The sequence below is a fragment of the Anomalospiza imberbis genome, chromosome 12 (genome assembly GCF_031753505.1).
Source record: "Anomalospiza imberbis isolate Cuckoo-Finch-1a 21T00152 chromosome 12, ASM3175350v1, whole genome shotgun sequence".
Lineage (NCBI taxonomy): Eukaryota > Metazoa > Chordata > Aves > Passeriformes > Viduidae > Anomalospiza > Anomalospiza imberbis.
This window is the reverse complement of record NC_089692.1, coordinates 21,068,434-21,086,076: the sequence shown is the minus strand read 5'-3', so window position 1 is coordinate 21,086,076 and position 17,643 is coordinate 21,068,434. Positions and strand designations below refer to the sequence as shown.

The 17,643-nt window shown below is 50.2% G+C and overlaps 1 long non-coding RNA gene across 4 annotated transcripts in view; it reads right to left on the bottom strand.

Moving 5' to 3' along the window:
- Positions 1 to 17,643, bottom strand: part of LOC137481529 (uncharacterized) — a 76,472-nt gene that overhangs the window by 18,331 nt on the left and 40,498 nt on the right. Inside the window, exons 2-3 of one of the 4 annotated variants that reach the window (XR_011003523.1) lie at positions 7,311 to 7,378; positions 5,938 to 6,158 (exon numbers count right to left, since the gene is read on the bottom strand). This is a non-coding gene — a long non-coding RNA (uncharacterized lncRNA). Of the gene's footprint in view, positions 1 to 4,447; positions 4,472 to 5,937; positions 6,159 to 7,310; positions 7,446 to 17,643 lie in introns of those variants that run through there. The other 3 variants (XR_011003522.1, XR_011003524.1, XR_011003525.1) reach the window with 3 other exon arrangements.

The window sequence follows — 17,643 nt, the reverse complement described above, 5'->3', positions numbered from 1 at the left end:
AATTTCATACATTTTGAACACCCGGATTTGTAATTCAAAACCACTGACATGTTTTGGTTTGTTTTCCTTTTTGGGAGCCAGTCTGGACATAGAAGAAACAGGCATGAGGCACAGCCAACGCAACCCATTGGAGCTCCCACTCCCTGCCCTGGCCAGAATGAGGCCTGGGAAGCAGGGCAATGGAAGAACGAATGACAAATGGAAAAACCATGCAGAGAAAAGCATATGAACCTGGCAGAACTAAAATCAAAGCTCTGTCATCCCAAGGAACATCACCATCCCAAAGAAGGAGGAAGAGGCACACAGCAATGAAGTGGGAGTAGTAGGAATTCATTTGCCTTGGAGGCATCCCTACACATGAACTCACACAGGCACGGGGGGGAAACCTCACTCACTCGGCTATTCCTGCAGGGAACCCTCACCCTCAGGCTAACCCTAAAGCAAGCATTAACCTACTTATTGTGCCCTGGGGCAGTTTGTAGGGTGAGGAATCTGCCAGCTGGGGAGGAAGGGGAAGCAGATGTCATCTCAGTACAGTATCTGAGTACAGTATTCTATGGTCACCTGAGAGCAACAACATGAACGTGTCATTTTGGCAGAGTTGGGCTAAGGCAGGGCACCCTCCCGTCCTTGATTTGAGCCATCTACTTCCATGAATAGACAAAGTGTAACTTCATTAGAACAGAAGTGTCACCATTTTAGGAGCCCTTTTCTGGGGCAGCTTTGGAACCTTCACCTTCTTCCTTCTGCCATTAAAGCTCTCTGAGCAGTGAGGGCCCAGGCGGAGTCCCCTGTGCCAGGTCTGTTCTGCTCATCTCACAGCATGGGAGAGGGACAAGGGACATGACCACCCACCCTACGTGCAAAACCCTCCCAAATCTCAGCTGCTCTCAAAGAGCCAAACACCACCTGCCAAAGTGGGGGAGTGCCAAGACCTCCCTTCTCTGGGCATATGCTCATGAGGTTTGAGGAGCCTTTGTCCCTTCAGAAGGTATGTCCTGCATCACCTGTTTCTGTGGCTCACCACCAAGCCCCAAAAACCTGCTGTTATCCTGGATCTTCAGGATTAAACACCAGTGCTTCCATTCAAGTATATGATGGCAGCAGCAGGAGATACTGCTGCAGTTTTTAGCACGGGTCATCATGGTGCTACCTTTGAGACACACATCTGTAGGTACTGGTGCAGAAAGTCCCAGTCCTGGGTCTAGGGACAGCACAGTGGCAGTGGCAAAAACAAACTAAACAGAATCACTGAGCTGGCAAAGTGAGTGGGCACCACTAGGTTGGGCAAAACACGAGAAAGGGTGACAGAGTGTCTGGGGGAGCAGGAGCCTGCACTGTGTGAGCAGGCAAACAGGGGAGGCAGCAGCTGGCAGTGAAGTGACTGGCAGGGCTGAGTGGCTGCAGTGATGATCTGCAGCAGTACTGCTGGCCTTTGCTGGAGGGCTTTCACCTGTACTGTGACAGCTACAGACAGTGATGTTCCTTACCTTATACCTTGGAATGCACACTTAGGAAAGGAACATATGGTTCTAAGGAAGAGAAACACCAGATCTCTTCAGAAAGGAGCCTAATCCTACAAAATCTGCTCCTTCAGTTACTGAAGAAAAGTCTAAGTGGCTGAATTCCACTGTGCCAAGATATTTAACCATATGATTTCCAATCAGAGGTCTATCTTTACAAACACAGATCAGCTGCAGTCACCACTTTGAAGAGTACCAGAGCCACAAACAGGCTGGTCTGATGCTCGGGACCTTAACATAAGGATGAATCATAACAAGGATCCTGATTTCTGCCTGGGAATTCAGCAGCCTGTCCTGTTTTGCTGAAGAAGCTGTCCACACAGCACCACTTTGTTCCCCAAGTGTGCAGCATCCTGATAAAATCTGCCTGTAGCATCTTTGATGCTTTTGAGTAATTATTTTGATACAGAATTGTGCTGTATTGCCTCATCTCACTGAATCTTTGCCTCCATCGAACCCAGGACCACTGGTCGGGCTGCCATCCTGCCACCCTAATTTTATCTACACCAGGAACATGGGAGCTGCACATTTACACTGTGATTGTTTTCATTTTATTTATTTTCTCTGTCCTGCATGTGATCAACTTGCTTCTTTTTAAAGCCTGCAGTCAGCTTTAATCTACTTAGCTGGGATTAATTAGAGATTTGTTAAAGATTTAAAGATTTTACACACTTTGCTTACAAATGCTTTTAACTATAACCATCAGGCAAAAAGCCCCATGCAGGCAAGCCGTTCCTGATGCTGGGCACATCTGTCAGGTGTGCCAAGGCTGGTGATGTGATGCTAAGGGCTGATGCTTTTTGCTGGCACATGGTGCCCTCATGGACCTGCTCAGACAGGGCTTAGAGTCTGTCTGTACCTACCTTCTTCTGGAAGACTGAGTAAGGGAAGGAAAGAGCTGCCAGCTCAGAATGTGGGTCATTGCATTGGCATCAGCAGCTGCCACTGCCACAGAGTTTGGCGATAGGAGTGGAAAATTTGGATTATCCATCCAGCTGAGGCTGGCATTGCCTGATGCTGCATGCCTTACTCAGGAAAGGTGGGAAAGAAACTGCAGTTTCCTGGGGGCTATCTGTGACTGTATCCTACTGCTCAAAACAGCATTGGTACTGGAAGAATGGAAGCAGGCAGTGGAGTGACTCTTAAGTTGAATGGGAACCCTTGCTGGAAATTATAACAACAGGTAATGCCAGTAGGCACATGGCTAAACTGTGCTCTGCTGGGGAGCCCCAGGCACAGAAGAGCCACAGATCACAAGTCCCTGGATCTCTGTTTCAGACAATTTATCTCATTGAGAGACAGAGAGCAAGACCTGCAGGCAAAGGCCTTAGGAAGTTCCAGGGATGGAGCTGCAGGGAATTCTTCCAATGCAGGGAATTCTTCCAATTCTCACCAAAACAGGTGAGGAACCACAGGAGAACACTGGTAGAGAGCAACAGGAATCTCTCAGGTATGCCCTGTTCAGCTGGCAAAAGTCACCACCTCAATAGAAACCCGGACCATGAATGAGCAGCAGTGTGAGAGATTCCCCATGAGCTATCCCTTGTTACTGAGCTACAGAGACCAGACAATCTTGCCCGGCAGATAGAGCTTTTGGTGCCTGTACTGGATGACCTTTCCTTCTCCCACCCCAAAAAAGCTGTTTCATCCTTAAACATTCTCCAGCCCTTGGTGCAGCATCAAAACCACAACAGAACATTCATGTGTTTTGGTGGTTTCATAAAAATATCAGAAAGCAGCACAGAGTGTGACTTGGGGGACCAGAACCAGGACACTGAACAACCCAGAGCAGGATGGGGACTGGGACCAGCTCCCCATGCAGCCCTTGGCACAAGGAGTGCGACCAGGGCTGGTCCCTGCGCAGCCCAGAACACAGTAGGGTGGCTCCAGACACGGCAGTGGGCTCTCCCCAAACAAAGAGTGAGTACCCCCTGACACCTGCTAATTGCCCCACAGGAAGATTTCTTCCTCCCAGCCATGGCCCAGCCCTGACAGTCTGCCCATCCCTGGTCCCCATCCGGAGAACCACACCAGTCCAGTGTAAGATCTGCTGGTGCTACACTGAAGACCCCAACAAGGAAGCAAACATCCTTCTCCCACTGCTCTCAGCCCTTCCTGCTCTCCACAAAGCCCCCTACCTCCACGGGGACACACCAGTTGTTCCTGTTCTTGCACCTTCTCCAGGTCAGACTCAGCTACTTTCTGTGCCAGCAAGGACCAGCATGGGGACAGTCACCCCTTGGTGCTGGGGCAGGCACCAACCCCGAGCAGCAACAAGCATAAGATGCTTCAGAGTCTGGCTGTGCTGCTGCCTCTCACTGGCGTGTCACATAGACCACATGCCAGTTTGCCTTGTACCTGATGTGGAGGGTCTCTTCATATTCCCACACCAGAAATCTCCAGCCACAGGTAAAAGCACAGCCTATGAACTCACTGCTTTGTCCTGGGGATGCTCAGTGTGACTCACAGCCTGCATCCACTAAACAAACCACACACACAGCCACAGTATTTTGAAACTGATGGAAAGTGTGAGATTCTTCACTTTGGAGGCATCTAACACCAAAAATTATTTGGAACCAGGGAGACAAACATTTGGGTCTTACAATTGAAACACAGACTCTCGAGAACAGCAAATCACACTTTCTTGCCCAAAAGCCCTTTCGGAGACTGCACAGAGCTGAGGAAAGCTGACGCTGAGCTGTCCTGACCCCGGGCTCTCCCATCCCGCTGCTTCTCGTCAGATGCTGCCCAGAGTGGCAGGCTGTCACCCTCACAGCTTTCCACGGGCCTGCACATTATTATCTATCCTCTCCCTGTGCAGACAGCTCAAAACGGTGGCTTGCCCAGGTGCAAGATCCCAAATGCTCCCCAGATCACCAGACATGCAAAGAAGAGGGAGAAGAGAAAAGAAAATGTCTTAATACCTGTCCTGAATGTCCGGATATTCCAGAGACCTTTCCAGTGCTGGCACTGAACGCTGTGGCGTTGGACAGGACACTCGGGGTCCCTCCGCTGGCAGTGCCAGCCCTGCGCTGAGCCTGCAGCTCTCCCCAGGGTCATGGGGCCACCTGTGGGACTGCCCGGCCATCCAGCCCGGTGCCACTGGCCCAAGCCCTGCATCCTCAGAGAAGTTCGAGGGGAGCAGGTGGGAGCTTGGTGGAGGGAGTAATGGGAAATAAACAAAGCAAGAGGACAGGGTGGGAAGGGGGGCTCCGTTCTCATTCCCAGACGTTTGCAGTCCCAGACTCAAGCGGACTTTGCAAAGCGGGTGTGGACCCTCCTGGCAGGGCAGCCGGCAGCTGCCTCTCCACGCTGCAGTTTTTATAAATTCTGGGAAACACTTTTAGACAGACACTGGCACTCATAAATTATACAACTAATTTGCATATTCCAGTCATGAGACATTATGCAAATGTGACCTGATTTGCATAATGGATTCCTCTTGTCGCTTCACTTGCTTCATGCTTTTAAAAAACAAAATGAAATAAAATGAAAGCTCGGGAAGGTGAAAGCAGCAAGTTCCCAGCGCTGCTGCGCCTCCTCCTGCCACACTGTCACCCTCACCAGCGGCACGCTGGGGCAAGAGAGAGCGAAAAACCAAAGCCCAGATGGGTTATTTCTCTCGTAATTACAACAAACTAACTTTCCCTTGGTTTTGATGCTTCACCCCAATCAACACACCGGAGCCTATTAGAGGGACTAAGCTCTGGCAGGCAGGACAAGACCGTGAGGGCTGGGGGCCGCTGGTGCTCCAGGCCGCCGCGCAGGGCGCGCGGGCCGGCAGCCGTGTGGCGTGAGGCGTTCGCGGGCTGCCAAGGGGCTCTGGGGCCAGCTTCCTGCCGGAACTTAACAGCCCTCCTTCTGAAAGACAGGTGCATGGGAGAGGCGAGGGGAGGGCTTGTGTCGGCTGTTTGTAGCAGAACACAGCGGTGATCTGTCGGAAGGACGAGGCAGGAGTGCCCGCCGGCCCGGCACGCTGCGGCAGCCGCCCGCGCTCCCTTGGCAGGGCCGGTCCGGCTGCGGGCGCTGCCGGCCCCCCTGCGCCGCGCCAGGCACCGCCGTGCCAGGCGGCTGGCGGCCGTACCCTGTGGGAAAACTTAACTGTAATTCTTCAGCTTTTAAAATCAATTAACCCGTGTGTTAATTAACATCAAGTCGACGGGAGGAGGAGGAGGAGGGGAGAGCGGGAGGGAGGAGGGAGGAAAAGAGCTGCAAGGGCGGATGGCAGCGGAGTTGGCACAGTGCCATCCATTCAGTGGCAACGCCACAGCTCCCTGCGATCGCGGCAGCGGGTATATGTTACGGGGGCCCTGAGCGCGGGCCAGACAGTGCCGTAGAGCCAAGGGAGATTATCCAGACCCCCAGGAGCAAACGGCAGGCAGCGACCGGAGGCACAAGTGCCAGGATTACAGACCAGGCTCCTCCGCCGCGAGCCCTTCCTCGGACGCACACCATGGGGATGGGACTCCCCCGCCAGCACCGCACCACTCGGACTTCCAGCACTTTTCCCCCCTTTAGACATCATTCTGCCGCAGTGGAGCCAGCACAACGGATGCTTTCACACCCTGCGAGACAAAGGCCGTCGTCTCCGCCATGACACCGCTGCGTTCCAAGCCGAGGCCGGCATCTTGGAGTCTTTAAAAATAAATGGAAAAGGGAAATGCGAACAATAAACACAGCAATCGAAAAAACCTCATCAACAAACCCCTTGTGCCCGCTCTCCATGCCAGGGGCAACATGGGCATCTGTCGCAGCAGAAGGCGTTTGTGTGGGGCTTGCTTTTTTTTTTTGGCTTTTTTTTTCCCCGCAAGCTGTTGGCGTCTTTTGCCATTCAGGTTATTTTACAATTAATGCCAAAAAAAACCCAACCACACCCAGCCCAGTCAACAACAAACAAAAGGGAGTAGTCGACATGGAGGGAGAAATGCCCAGAGAAGCTGCAAGAATGCGAACTCCGGCCGATGCCATTTGCCATTTGGACAACCTCAGGGAAAGGTGCCAAATCTGCAGCTCGGGAGGGAGCCCGAGGAGGGAACGCGAAGGTCTCCGAACAGCCGAGGGAAGGGAGGAAGGAATACCGCTCTTACAGGGCAGGATCAGCCTGCACACAGCCTCTGCTGGGAGGAGAGGGAATGTTTGACGGTGTAGCGAGATGCCTGTGTATGCACACGCACACGGAACAGTGCGTACAGACACACAGACACACACGCACACACCGCCCCGGGTCGGTGCAGAGGAGCTGTGTGAGTGGGGTGAGGAGATGTGTGTGTGCCTCTGTGTACACACGCGCGCGTCCGTGTGGGGGTATTTATTTGTGTGCACGTGTGTAACACACGCAGGGAGATGTATGTTTGTGTGCCTCAGTGCGAGAGAACGACAGGGAGTGAGGAAGAGACAGACACACACACACACACACACACACACACTCACCCACCGTCAGTATACATCCCACTTTTTGACCTAGGTGTACACAGAAGACAAAATAAAAATCATACTGGAGCAGCAAGCAGGCAGCAGAGATTTATCTACATTCACTGCTATCACCAGGGAGATGAATGGGGCCGATCTGAAGCCCTTCACGAGATCCACTATGGGAGTGAAGGAGGAGGAGGGATGCCACACAGACATGCACAAACTTGAAGACAGAGAGATTTGGAAGGTGCTACTTGTGAAACCCAGGTGGCACTCGGAGGGCGAGCAAGGGAAGGAGCCATGCGGGCGCTCCACGGGGTCTGGAGGGCGCAGGGGCTTCTGGACAAGGGCGTCAAAGGACAGCTGGCTACTTACGTTGTCTGCGCTGCTGAGGATCCTGCAAGGTGTTCTGTTGGCACTGGGCGCTGAGCCAGGGAAGGGCACTGGAGACAAAAGGGCGAGACAAAAAATAAAGTCATACAATGGGAATATTAATTGCCTCTCTTGCGGATTTTACAAAACTCACAAAATGTTTTCTTTTTCTTTTTGCCTGGTGTTCTTTTTTTTTTTTTTTTTTTTTTTTTTTGTGGATTGGTGCACTTCCCTTCTGCATGGAAAATACTAGCATGGGATCTACAGCCCAGCTGCAAGGCTCGGGATTAACAGTGCTGGCATCTTTTGGGCATATTTTTTCTTTTAATGAATGAGCTTTCGCTGTTAATGAGGAATAATCGTTTGGCTAATGAGCTTTGAAACATTAAGAGAAAAGAGGGTTTTTTCCCGTTAATTGCCCTGGTGCGACCGCATGGATGGATTACAAAAGACAGCAGTAGGAATGCAGTACAAAGAGGAGAAATGTCTCCTGGAGTGGGATAAATGCAGAGATGGGTGATACATCCCTGCACCTCTCCTTCCTTCGCTCCCTCTTACTCCCTCTCTGCCAACTGCTATGGGTTTCCATAACTCCGCAATCAAAGTGGATGCTCGGGGAAGATTATTATAGTCAAACAGTGAAGCGTCGGCGGCTAATGTCTCCAGTGTTTAATCATCATACAGTAGAATGGTTTTATGCATATTTCATTTGCATATCATTAAACCACGCTAGCGCGGGACATTCAGAGCTGGAGAGGTACAAAGTTGGGGGGAGAGAGTGGGAGAGCAAGAACGAGACAGAGGGAGGAAGGTCCCTGTGATGCCTATCTTCAAAAGCCAGGGACTTGTTCCATGATCTGTCTTCTACTTTTACGAAAATCATGATGACTTGGAAACCTTTGAAGTTGGATATAACCTTGGATTCTTCTAATTCCAGCAGAGTGATGTATTAGAAAGGGGGAAATGATGCTGCGCTAGACATTTAAAGGAATATAAGCTCCAGTGGAATGGAAATAGGAGCTCTTTGGGGAACGAACTAGCAGAGCCAGCCACAGCTTCAACATCACACTGCTGTGCTCATACTGGTGAAGGATACCAAAGTAATACAAAAGAAATGAAGACAGCATATACATTAAGATGGGGATTATATTTACTCTTTCCCTTTTCTTTTCCTTTTTAAAGGCACAAAGCAGGATGGAACCAGCGGTAATTTACACGCTAATTAGCAAACTGTTGCCTCTTTTTGTGTTTGTTTTTCTTCTCTATTTTGGAGAGGGGCGTTCTCACCACTGAAGTGATTAATCAATTATTTGGTAGCACAGATCCTTCTCCACTGGCATTGATCAGGAAGAGAAGGTGGTGGCTGCGGGGGGAGGAATACAGTGGGCTCTTTGTAGATCTTATACATGCACAACATATTAATTGGGGTCTTTATAAAGCTCCCTCAATAGACTGTTTCTTTCCTGGAGACCAGCAGCTGGTTAGCCACCGTTGGCGACTCTTCAAACATCCCTTTGGCTGGGGGCAGTTCTGCCGCTGTTTGTTGTTGTGCTTTATTTTCTCTCTCCACAGCGGGGGCTGCGGCGGCGACGCTCCCACTGCCCGCGCTTCTGTAGAGGAGATGGACAGACAGAATCAGCACCAAGACAATCTCTTGAGCTGGACGGGGAACTTTGCTTCCAAATGAAATGCTGTTTTATATTTAAATTACCTTCTTTTTCCTCCCCACTTCTCCTCCAAGTCTTTGTGTCAGTTATGAATATTCAGATGAGCTGTGATGTGATTACACTGTACAATTACTTGTGTCCGTGATAGAGGCAAAGGCACTGAGGAAAGACAGAGCCAGATGAGCTTGGAGCTCATTTGGGGTTTGTTTTCCATATTTTCCCCCCATCTCCGTGGCACTGCGGCACATGCAGATGTCGCTGTTGTTCTTCATAAAGCCCTAATGATATGCAAAAGCATAACGACCCCATTTGGGTTCAGAGCATCAACGAAATATTATTGGGGGGGAAATCCTAACTGAAGGAATGTCCACATAAATTATTTTTATTTAAATCAAGAGGTGGCAGTGAAGCAGAGGAAGTCACATGAATGCATGCATAATGTGAGCACACAGAAAGGTTATCGCCAAGGAGAAGAGGGTTTTGCACAGTGCCTGGGACAAACAGGCTCGTTTGGCTAAATCGTTCAGCCCACCATGTGATTTGCTTATTTATCATCACTCATCCCTCAGCCAGGGCACCTGGCGTGCTCGCTGCTGGAGACCTGGAGTGCTGGGAGCTGCCTGGATGATTCCTAGTTATTCAGAAACACCAAGAAGTGTGCTGTGGAAGGGGGACAGGAGAAAAGGAACCAGAGGGAGAATGCTTTAAGTGCTGCAGCTCAGTGACAAAGGAGGGGCCTGATGAAAGCTCAACGATGGAGAGACAAAAGGCCATCCAGGCTGATGCCAGGCTGGCATGCACGCTTCCCAAGGGACAGAGTGCTGACACAGTGGCTGCTGGGCCCCCACCACAGGTCAGTGGGACACGGGGTCTTGGGGCAGAGCAGCTCTGGCCACTGTGCCACCGGGAAGCCTGTTGGGGACAGGGAGTCCAGAGCTGGTCAGATCCACCCTCACCCATTTTCCTCAGAGTAGTGAATGTTACCCGGATGTAATGAGACAAAAGTGTGCGGGGAACAGGACCCCTTGTTTGCTCTGTTCAGCTGCTTTTCTGGAACCTGCACCCATATCCATCAGCAAGGAGTGAACAAAGAGAGGCAGAGTGAGCCAGCAGTCAACAGCAGTGCTGTTGTGAAATCAGCTCAGGCATCTGTGCCTCGCATGTTTGCCCTGCACTGATCCTGGACAGCTCTACAGCCTCCTCACACCCTTGGTGGTGGGCAGGACTTGGGCTGCAGAAAGACGTGGTCCCAGAGAGAGAGCACTGTTTTCCTCTCCTCTCAAAAGGGGAGAGGCAGGTGGAGAGGAAGGTCAGCTGCAGATGGGACCCACTGTGAGAGAATCCTCCTCTGCCCCCATGCTCTGGGCATGCACAGACCATACCTGTGGCTCCAGAAAGGCTCCTGAGCAGTCCCTTGGTGGTCAGAGCATGGTGGCCCCACTGTCTCTAAGAGTGTGCTGCTTGTCACAGGCACAGCAGTGGTGTGAGGGCCTGCCCAAAGGAGACTGTGACCCCAGGCACACAGTAACCAGGGGCCTTAGGCAGGCCAGCCTCAAAGGAACACGAGAGCCCAGACAGGAGGGTTACACTCTAGTCTGTGTCTAAGGACCAGTGTGCAGAGGGTGCTGTAGACAAGACAGCAGCTGCTGCCCCATGCTGTTCAGACTCCTGACCGCAAGCCCATCCAGCTGTCACCTCTCTCCATTCCCTTCCCACATCTCAACAGATGTGTCTCTTCTGCATTCCCTCTTCGGCGAGGGCGCCCAGGAGACTGAGAAAAGGCAACAGGCTGATCAAAACCAGGACACCAGGACGGCCTCTGGGCATCAATTCCAAACCTGGGCTTGCCACTACAAACTACCTGCAAAAATTCCGGACATCAAGGATAACCCAATGGCAACCTGGCCCAGCAGCTGTGTGTGAATGTCCTGCCCATGCCCACGCAGCCTCTCAGGGACACGGCTAAGGCTTGTTGCCACCCTGGTGAGAAGGAGTCTGCAGTCATACCAGCCCAGACCCAAGTGACAGCCCAAAGCTGTCTGTGAGGAACAGAGCAACCATGATCAGATGGAATGATCTGAGCAGATCATAGAATCATATCATGGAATAGTTTGGGTTGGAAGGGTCCTTAATGAAAATCTAGTTCCACCCCATCAACCGCCCAGCCAATGGCTTCCTGACCACAGTACTGTGACACTGCAGGTCTGGATGCTGCAGAATGCCAACCCCAGTGGTGCCACCTGGCTCTGCCTCATCTTTCTGGTCTCCAGCCTCAAAGCAGCTCAGTACCAAGGTGTCCAGACCAAACAGCCTGGGAATATGGAACAACCAAAACCAACAGAAAGTAACTCTACAGAAAGGCTATGCCCCCTCCACACCCTTGTCATCATTCCAGGAGCTAAACCTTTCCTTCACCTGGTTTTTGCAGGACAGGGTGCCCAATCCTTAATGGTGCCTTGGCATGCCATGAGCCTTAGGGAAAAGACTAAAGGACAAAACCTGAGCAGAAACCTGCACAAGATGCAGGGTAAGACAAGGACTCAGACAGGCTGAGAGGCACAAACATGGTGGTGCAGTGTCACCATCCCTTCCCGTGTCCGTGCTGATGGACAGCCCTCTCTGCCAGCTCCACAGGCCCGTCCCCTCTGTCCATAGATCCTGGTGTAGCCAGGTGCAGCCCATCACCCTAACAATGGCTGGCTGACAGCCACAGAGGGTTTTTTGACCCAGACATGGAGCAGGCTGCAGGGCAGATCAATGGCTCTAGCCATGGCCTCACTTGGCTGACACTTCTGCTCAAGGTTCCTGCTCCCGTTGCATGTCAGACAGGATCAGACACTCCAAGAGGAGCCCAAAGGCTGGGGACTGGACAGGGGAGTCCAGCAGCCTGCTGCCTGCTCCTCAGGTAGAGAAACCCCCAGGGAAGATGGAAGGAAGTGTAGGACCAAACCCAGTCGGAGTCACTCTTTCCACAAGTGCTGCCAAAGAGGAGCAGGAAGGAGACTGTACTCTGTGCTGGGAAAATGAGCATGAAGCATAGTGGGTGAGGCAGAAGAAGTGGGGGTGCAGCACACAGTGAGAGTCAGGAGCTGACCCATGACACCCCCGTGGAGCATCTGGCACCCCGCTCTGCACAGTGCCCAACATGCTCAGGTCATTCCTGCCACTTCCTGACATGCACAGATGGGAAATATGACCAGAAATATAACCCTCAGGGTCCAAGACACTTAGATTGCAGCCACTTGGAATGGCCAGTTGACCATTTGGAAGTCTCCTCATGGAGACTTTAGGAAAGGGCTGCTCCCAGAGCACTGTAGGAGCCATTGTGTTTTCTGTCAATTCACCAAATACCCTGAAGAAATTGCTAGTTAGGAAAAGCAAATTCAAGCATGTATAGACTATATTGCTATTCAAAACACCAAAATAATTGTTTTGCAAATAGTAGCACTGCTGAAGAGGGGAGAGAAGTACATCAGTCATTTGATATTACATATAAGCAGTTTATTAAAGAATTAAATATTTATGGACTATAAAGCAAGCAGGGCAATGAGTTGCAAACAGCTTGCTGAGAAGTATGTTATAAACATTGAGTCTGTCAGGGACTAATAAAGTATGGAGAACACAAATGTTTTATAAAATCACCAGGCCAGTGATGAATCTCCACAGCTGAGATGCTACAGAACCCATGAAGGTTCTTGCTGCACCATGACCCCCGAGCCAGCACAGGAGGGATGGGTCGGATGGGGCTGTGTGGCTGCAGACATGCCAAGCACTAATGGGAACACACATGATTCAGTGCTTGGAGAAATTAGATTTTTCACGTTATTCTAAACACAGATCTATTAATAGGAAGTTCAGGAATTTTCAGAGAGTTCAAGGCACTTTCCTCTTTAGCTTTTTATTGCAGCTAATCTTCCATTTCCAACAAAATTAAAGTTTGGGATTGAGATTAAAGTCCCCTCCCAGCAAAGCTGTTGCCTCCCCTCCCCTTCCCTAAAGAGACAGCCCCAGGCACCAACTTCCCTGTCCCCAGCAGTCCTCTGGAGCATCCAGACTCATGTTTGGAGAGCAGCAGCTCTCTCCATCACAGACACAGCACATTTGCAAGGAACAACTAAGATTTTCAGAGACTGAACAAGAGGAACAGATAGGTGGTGGCAGACCCCAAGGACAGAAATACCTTTTTGTTGGCAACACTGGGGGAAAGGGCAGCTGATGGTGGTAATGGGCATTTTTTCCTGCATGAAACAGACAGGTTTCATTTTCCAACAGACATCTGTCACAGCAATACTGAGGAGATTGCTGTTCTGTTAGTAGTGGAGATGAAAGACTCTCCAGACTACTTTATATTTTTGTGCAGTCAAGCCCAGGCCCAGAAGTGGTTTTTATTATAGGGTGGACTAATGCATTTGGTCACATCCAGGCAGATTCCTAATAGCTGTCCCCACAATTTCAAGCCTGGTGAGGTGGATGAAACTCCCAAGGGGTCCAGGCATTCACAGCTGTTTGGAATTGAGTGTCTTTGCAAGCCATCAGGACTCAGACCCACCTGAAATTACCAGTCCCTGCTGATCCCGTTCCTCAGGCTGGGACCACCACCCTCCCGAGGCAGCAGCCAGAGCTGACACACAGAGGTAGGGTCTGCCCAGAAATGGGGAAGGAGCATGGCTGGTGCCTTCTTCCTGACTCAGGTAAGTCCTAACGAGGTGCCAACATTAATTAACAGAGGAATAAGCAGGCTAAGAACTGTCTGGGGTTGGTGAAAACAGATTCCATTTAGTAGACAGAGAGAAACCTCCATTTGCCAGCTGCTCTTTATGCACTCAGACAAGGTGGGAAATTTTCATCCTCTGAGATGTAATTAAGACAGATTTTTAAAAAATAATAATTTGCAGTAATTATTCAAGCTTATTTGCCAGGGAGGGTATATCTGACTAAATTTTGGGTTAAATAGCAACCTTTGTTGTCCTGTGTGGAAATGATTATAGCAAGGTTCAGGTCTCAGCAGACTCAAAGGCTACAGAAGGTATATGAAAAAACTCAGCCCTATCAAAGGCATAAACCCCATTAGTTCCAGATGGATTGCTTGAGTGGTTTCTCTCTCTTGAGCCCAGAGCCTGTTAGCTTCAGGGGTTTCTACAGGAAAGTGTGGTACCTCCCAGAGAGCATCATAACCAAATTCTTCTGTTTCTGTGCTGCTAGAGCTGCTGCTGCTGTCAGCACAAGCTCCACCACTGACTAAGCCCTGCAAGGATCCCTAAGCACGATCCCAAGCCAGGACAATATCCACTGAGTTTCACTGTTCCTTTCTCCCTATTCTCCCTTCTACTAGCCCAGCTCTCACCTCTCCCCTCACCAGCACACCACGACATTTTGCACCCTCACATAGGTTTCTATACCCCAGTGATTTTACCAAATATAACTCTATCCCTCTCCTTCCCTACAATCCTAAAGTCATGGAGCACAGTGCCATGTACTGGGGCTTACTGGTGGCCAGGGCGGTGCCTTCATTGCACTGACGAGCTCTCTGCAGGACACACAGCCCAGCTCTTGGCCTGCCCCCATCACTGCTGTTGCAGATTTTGGTGCTGTGCCCATCTCCTTTCAGCTCAACCCCTCAGGGCCATCAGGACACATCAGTTCATGGCACAGCTCACTGACCCCACATTTGACACACATTTCAAGTTACTATTTACCCTATGGTCCTTTGCTCCTTCAGTGTTTTCCCTCATCTCCAGGCACCCTCCCGCACTCACATCTTCTGATATCACTCTTCATGACTCCCTCCCTTCCACCTAGGTGTTTCAGTGGGTTTTTGTATTGCTAGAACTTGAAGTTCCTTCTCCCTTGTCTATCACAGGGTCAGTTCAACACTGCCATCCATTTCTAATGTTGACACCTTAGCCAGTCTCATTCCTAGAGCCTCTTTGGACACAGCTGTGGCTCTCCTTGGTGTGGATGCAGGACTGCACCCTACTTTCGGAGCAGGACGTTACTAACACATCGTTTGTACTCTCTCCTCCCAGTCCCATCCCACTCAGGCCTCGCTGGCACCTGCTTGAGCTGCTGCAGAGTCAGCAGTTCCCCAACCCCTTAGCTCTCACCTTACCTTCTTTGTGAGGACATGGAGAACAAGGAAGAGACAGACTGCTCAGAGAGAATGCTACAGGATGAGAATTATCAGCACATTTTATTGGCATATTCCCACCAGCTAGCATTACGACCTGCAGGATGGAGGTAAGGGGCTCCAGTATGGATTAATACCCGTGTGCCCAAGCAAGCATCAGACTGACAGACTGAATCATAAAGAGGAGATATTTAAAGGTGTGCTTGCTGCTCCCCTGTAAGCATTTTGCAGATCTCTGTATGGTGCCAAGCATTAGTCAGGCAGCTAACATGCATCACTCAGGCCAGGAAACCCCAGGAGAAAGGCAATGACAAACTGTGACACACAGCTCTGTGTGAGCCCAGTGATTTCAGTCAGCACCAAGGGAGCTGACTGTCCTCTCAGGTGTGCAGGGGGTCACATCTGAGCTATAGCAAACTTCCCAAGCACATCTTCCCTACCCACACATATGTGCAGAGCCTGTTTGTTGTCCATGGCTGGAGCCAGAGCTTTGTGAATGGAGAATGAACTGTTCAGGCTTAGAGAGCAGCTGCTCCAGGGTTGTAGTGATGTAGGGCAGAGCACCCCAGGGGTGTGGGGGGACAGTGTGTCTCTGAAAGCTAAAACTCTCTGATATGCTGCCATGACAGACTCATCTCCAGCAGCATGAAGTGCACATTTCAAAGGCCACACAGACCAGATGGATCACATTCCGAGGAGAACTGGTGTTTTGTGTCCTGTATCTTGCAGATGTAACTCAGAACAGGAACATATTTCAGCAAGCAACAGATTATCCCAAGCACATTGTCCCCACTGAGCATACCTCAGACAAAGGCAATGCTGTGTCCATCTCACAAATGCCGGTTTTAAATACAGTAAATATACACACGTGTATCATCTGTTTTGTTATAGATGTTCCCTATGTGTATTTAGATGGGTTTATTTTACTTAATGGTCTCCTTTAAGGAATATTTGTCATCTTGGCAGCCTGTGAGCAAGGCTCCTGCTGGACACACTCCTGCCTGCCAGGCCAGGCCTGCGGCCCTGGGCTGCTGGTTTAGCGCCTGGCACGTGTCCCACAGGGCACCTGGGAGCTGTGTTGGCTAACAGGATGTGTGGCTGTCACACCGCCTGGCAGCTGCAACATCACGAGCCTTCAGCACGGAAAAGAGCCCGGAACCCACCCTGCCACCCCTCCACCCCAGAACAGTGGGAATGAGCACCCTGCAAAATTGTCCTGCAGTGGCTCTCTGTGTGTTTGACCTAACATGCTGGAAAACTTCCAAGGAGGAGGAGGAGGAGGATGTCTTCTCACCTCCCATGGGATATTACCCCACATCAGCACCCAGACTGCCTCTGCTTTGGCTCCGATGCCAGCACAAGGGAGGTGCAGGAACAAATTTCAAAGCTGAGAAGGGAGGAACACTCCCTTTTACCATGGTCAGTTATTTCGGTTTAAACAGCTCCAAAACTCCACCCCTGATTTCTAAGGAGGGAGTCTGCAGCAAAGACCAGCAATATTTAAACATTTGCATTGCAGGACGGAAGTGAGGTAACCTGAAAAACCCACAACTACTTCCCTGGTCAGTCCTTGCCATCACTGCAGAGGCACTTGTGCTGTAGGATGTCAGATAGTCATGTTTATTTTTTTAATCAGAGAATTAGAAGGGACATTTGGCAGTGGACCTACTGCCTCATGACTGCCTGCAGAGGAATATTTTTGCATCTAGTTAAAAAGATCATGATTAAGTCAACACCTGATTTATCCCAATTGCTTTTTTCCTATATTCCTCTTCTCTCAGAGTGCTCATATCTGCTGATTCTCTGAACACTCTGGGCTGGACAGCTGGACAGCTGTGCCTGGAGTCAGAGCTGGGGAGTGGAAGGGTGCACATGCAAGGGGATCTTTGGATGACAGAGCCTTGGACCCTCAGAATGATAGAAAAGGGTTTTGCAGGTCTTCCAACAGACAGTAACACAATAAACACCCCCAAACCTGTCTGCTACTACAAAACAGTTTTATTACAGAAAAGCTTCCAAATTGAAAATGATCAATGTGCTTTTAGGAGCCTGTGGAGATAGATCACCTGTACTCACTGAAGGAAGAGAGGTGATTTTAGAAGCTACTGTTAGAATCTGCTCTCTCCTCCTCACTTTTCAACCAAGGAAGATCATAAGAAGGAGGGCCAGAAGAAAAACAATTCCACAGGAATTCCACCACTTTGCTGTCCCGACAGCATCTTACCAAAATTATGTTACTGTTAGCCATTCCATTGTTTATCCTGGTCACTGTGGGTTTAGGGTTTTTCATGTCCAGGTTTATTCATGAAATACTGAGCAAAGGAACATGATTGCTTGTGTCTCACCATACAGGGATCTAAATAGTGATCAGACATTGGCAGAATTTGCATCCAATGCCATGGGGCACACAGCTCCCATGCACTTGGGGTAAAACATACAGATCACAGACTCACAGCACTGTTTGGGCTGGCAGGGGCCTTCAGAGGTCCCATCCCTGACACGAGCAGGAACAAGGAGGGACTAAAGTTGGCCTTTTCCTGTC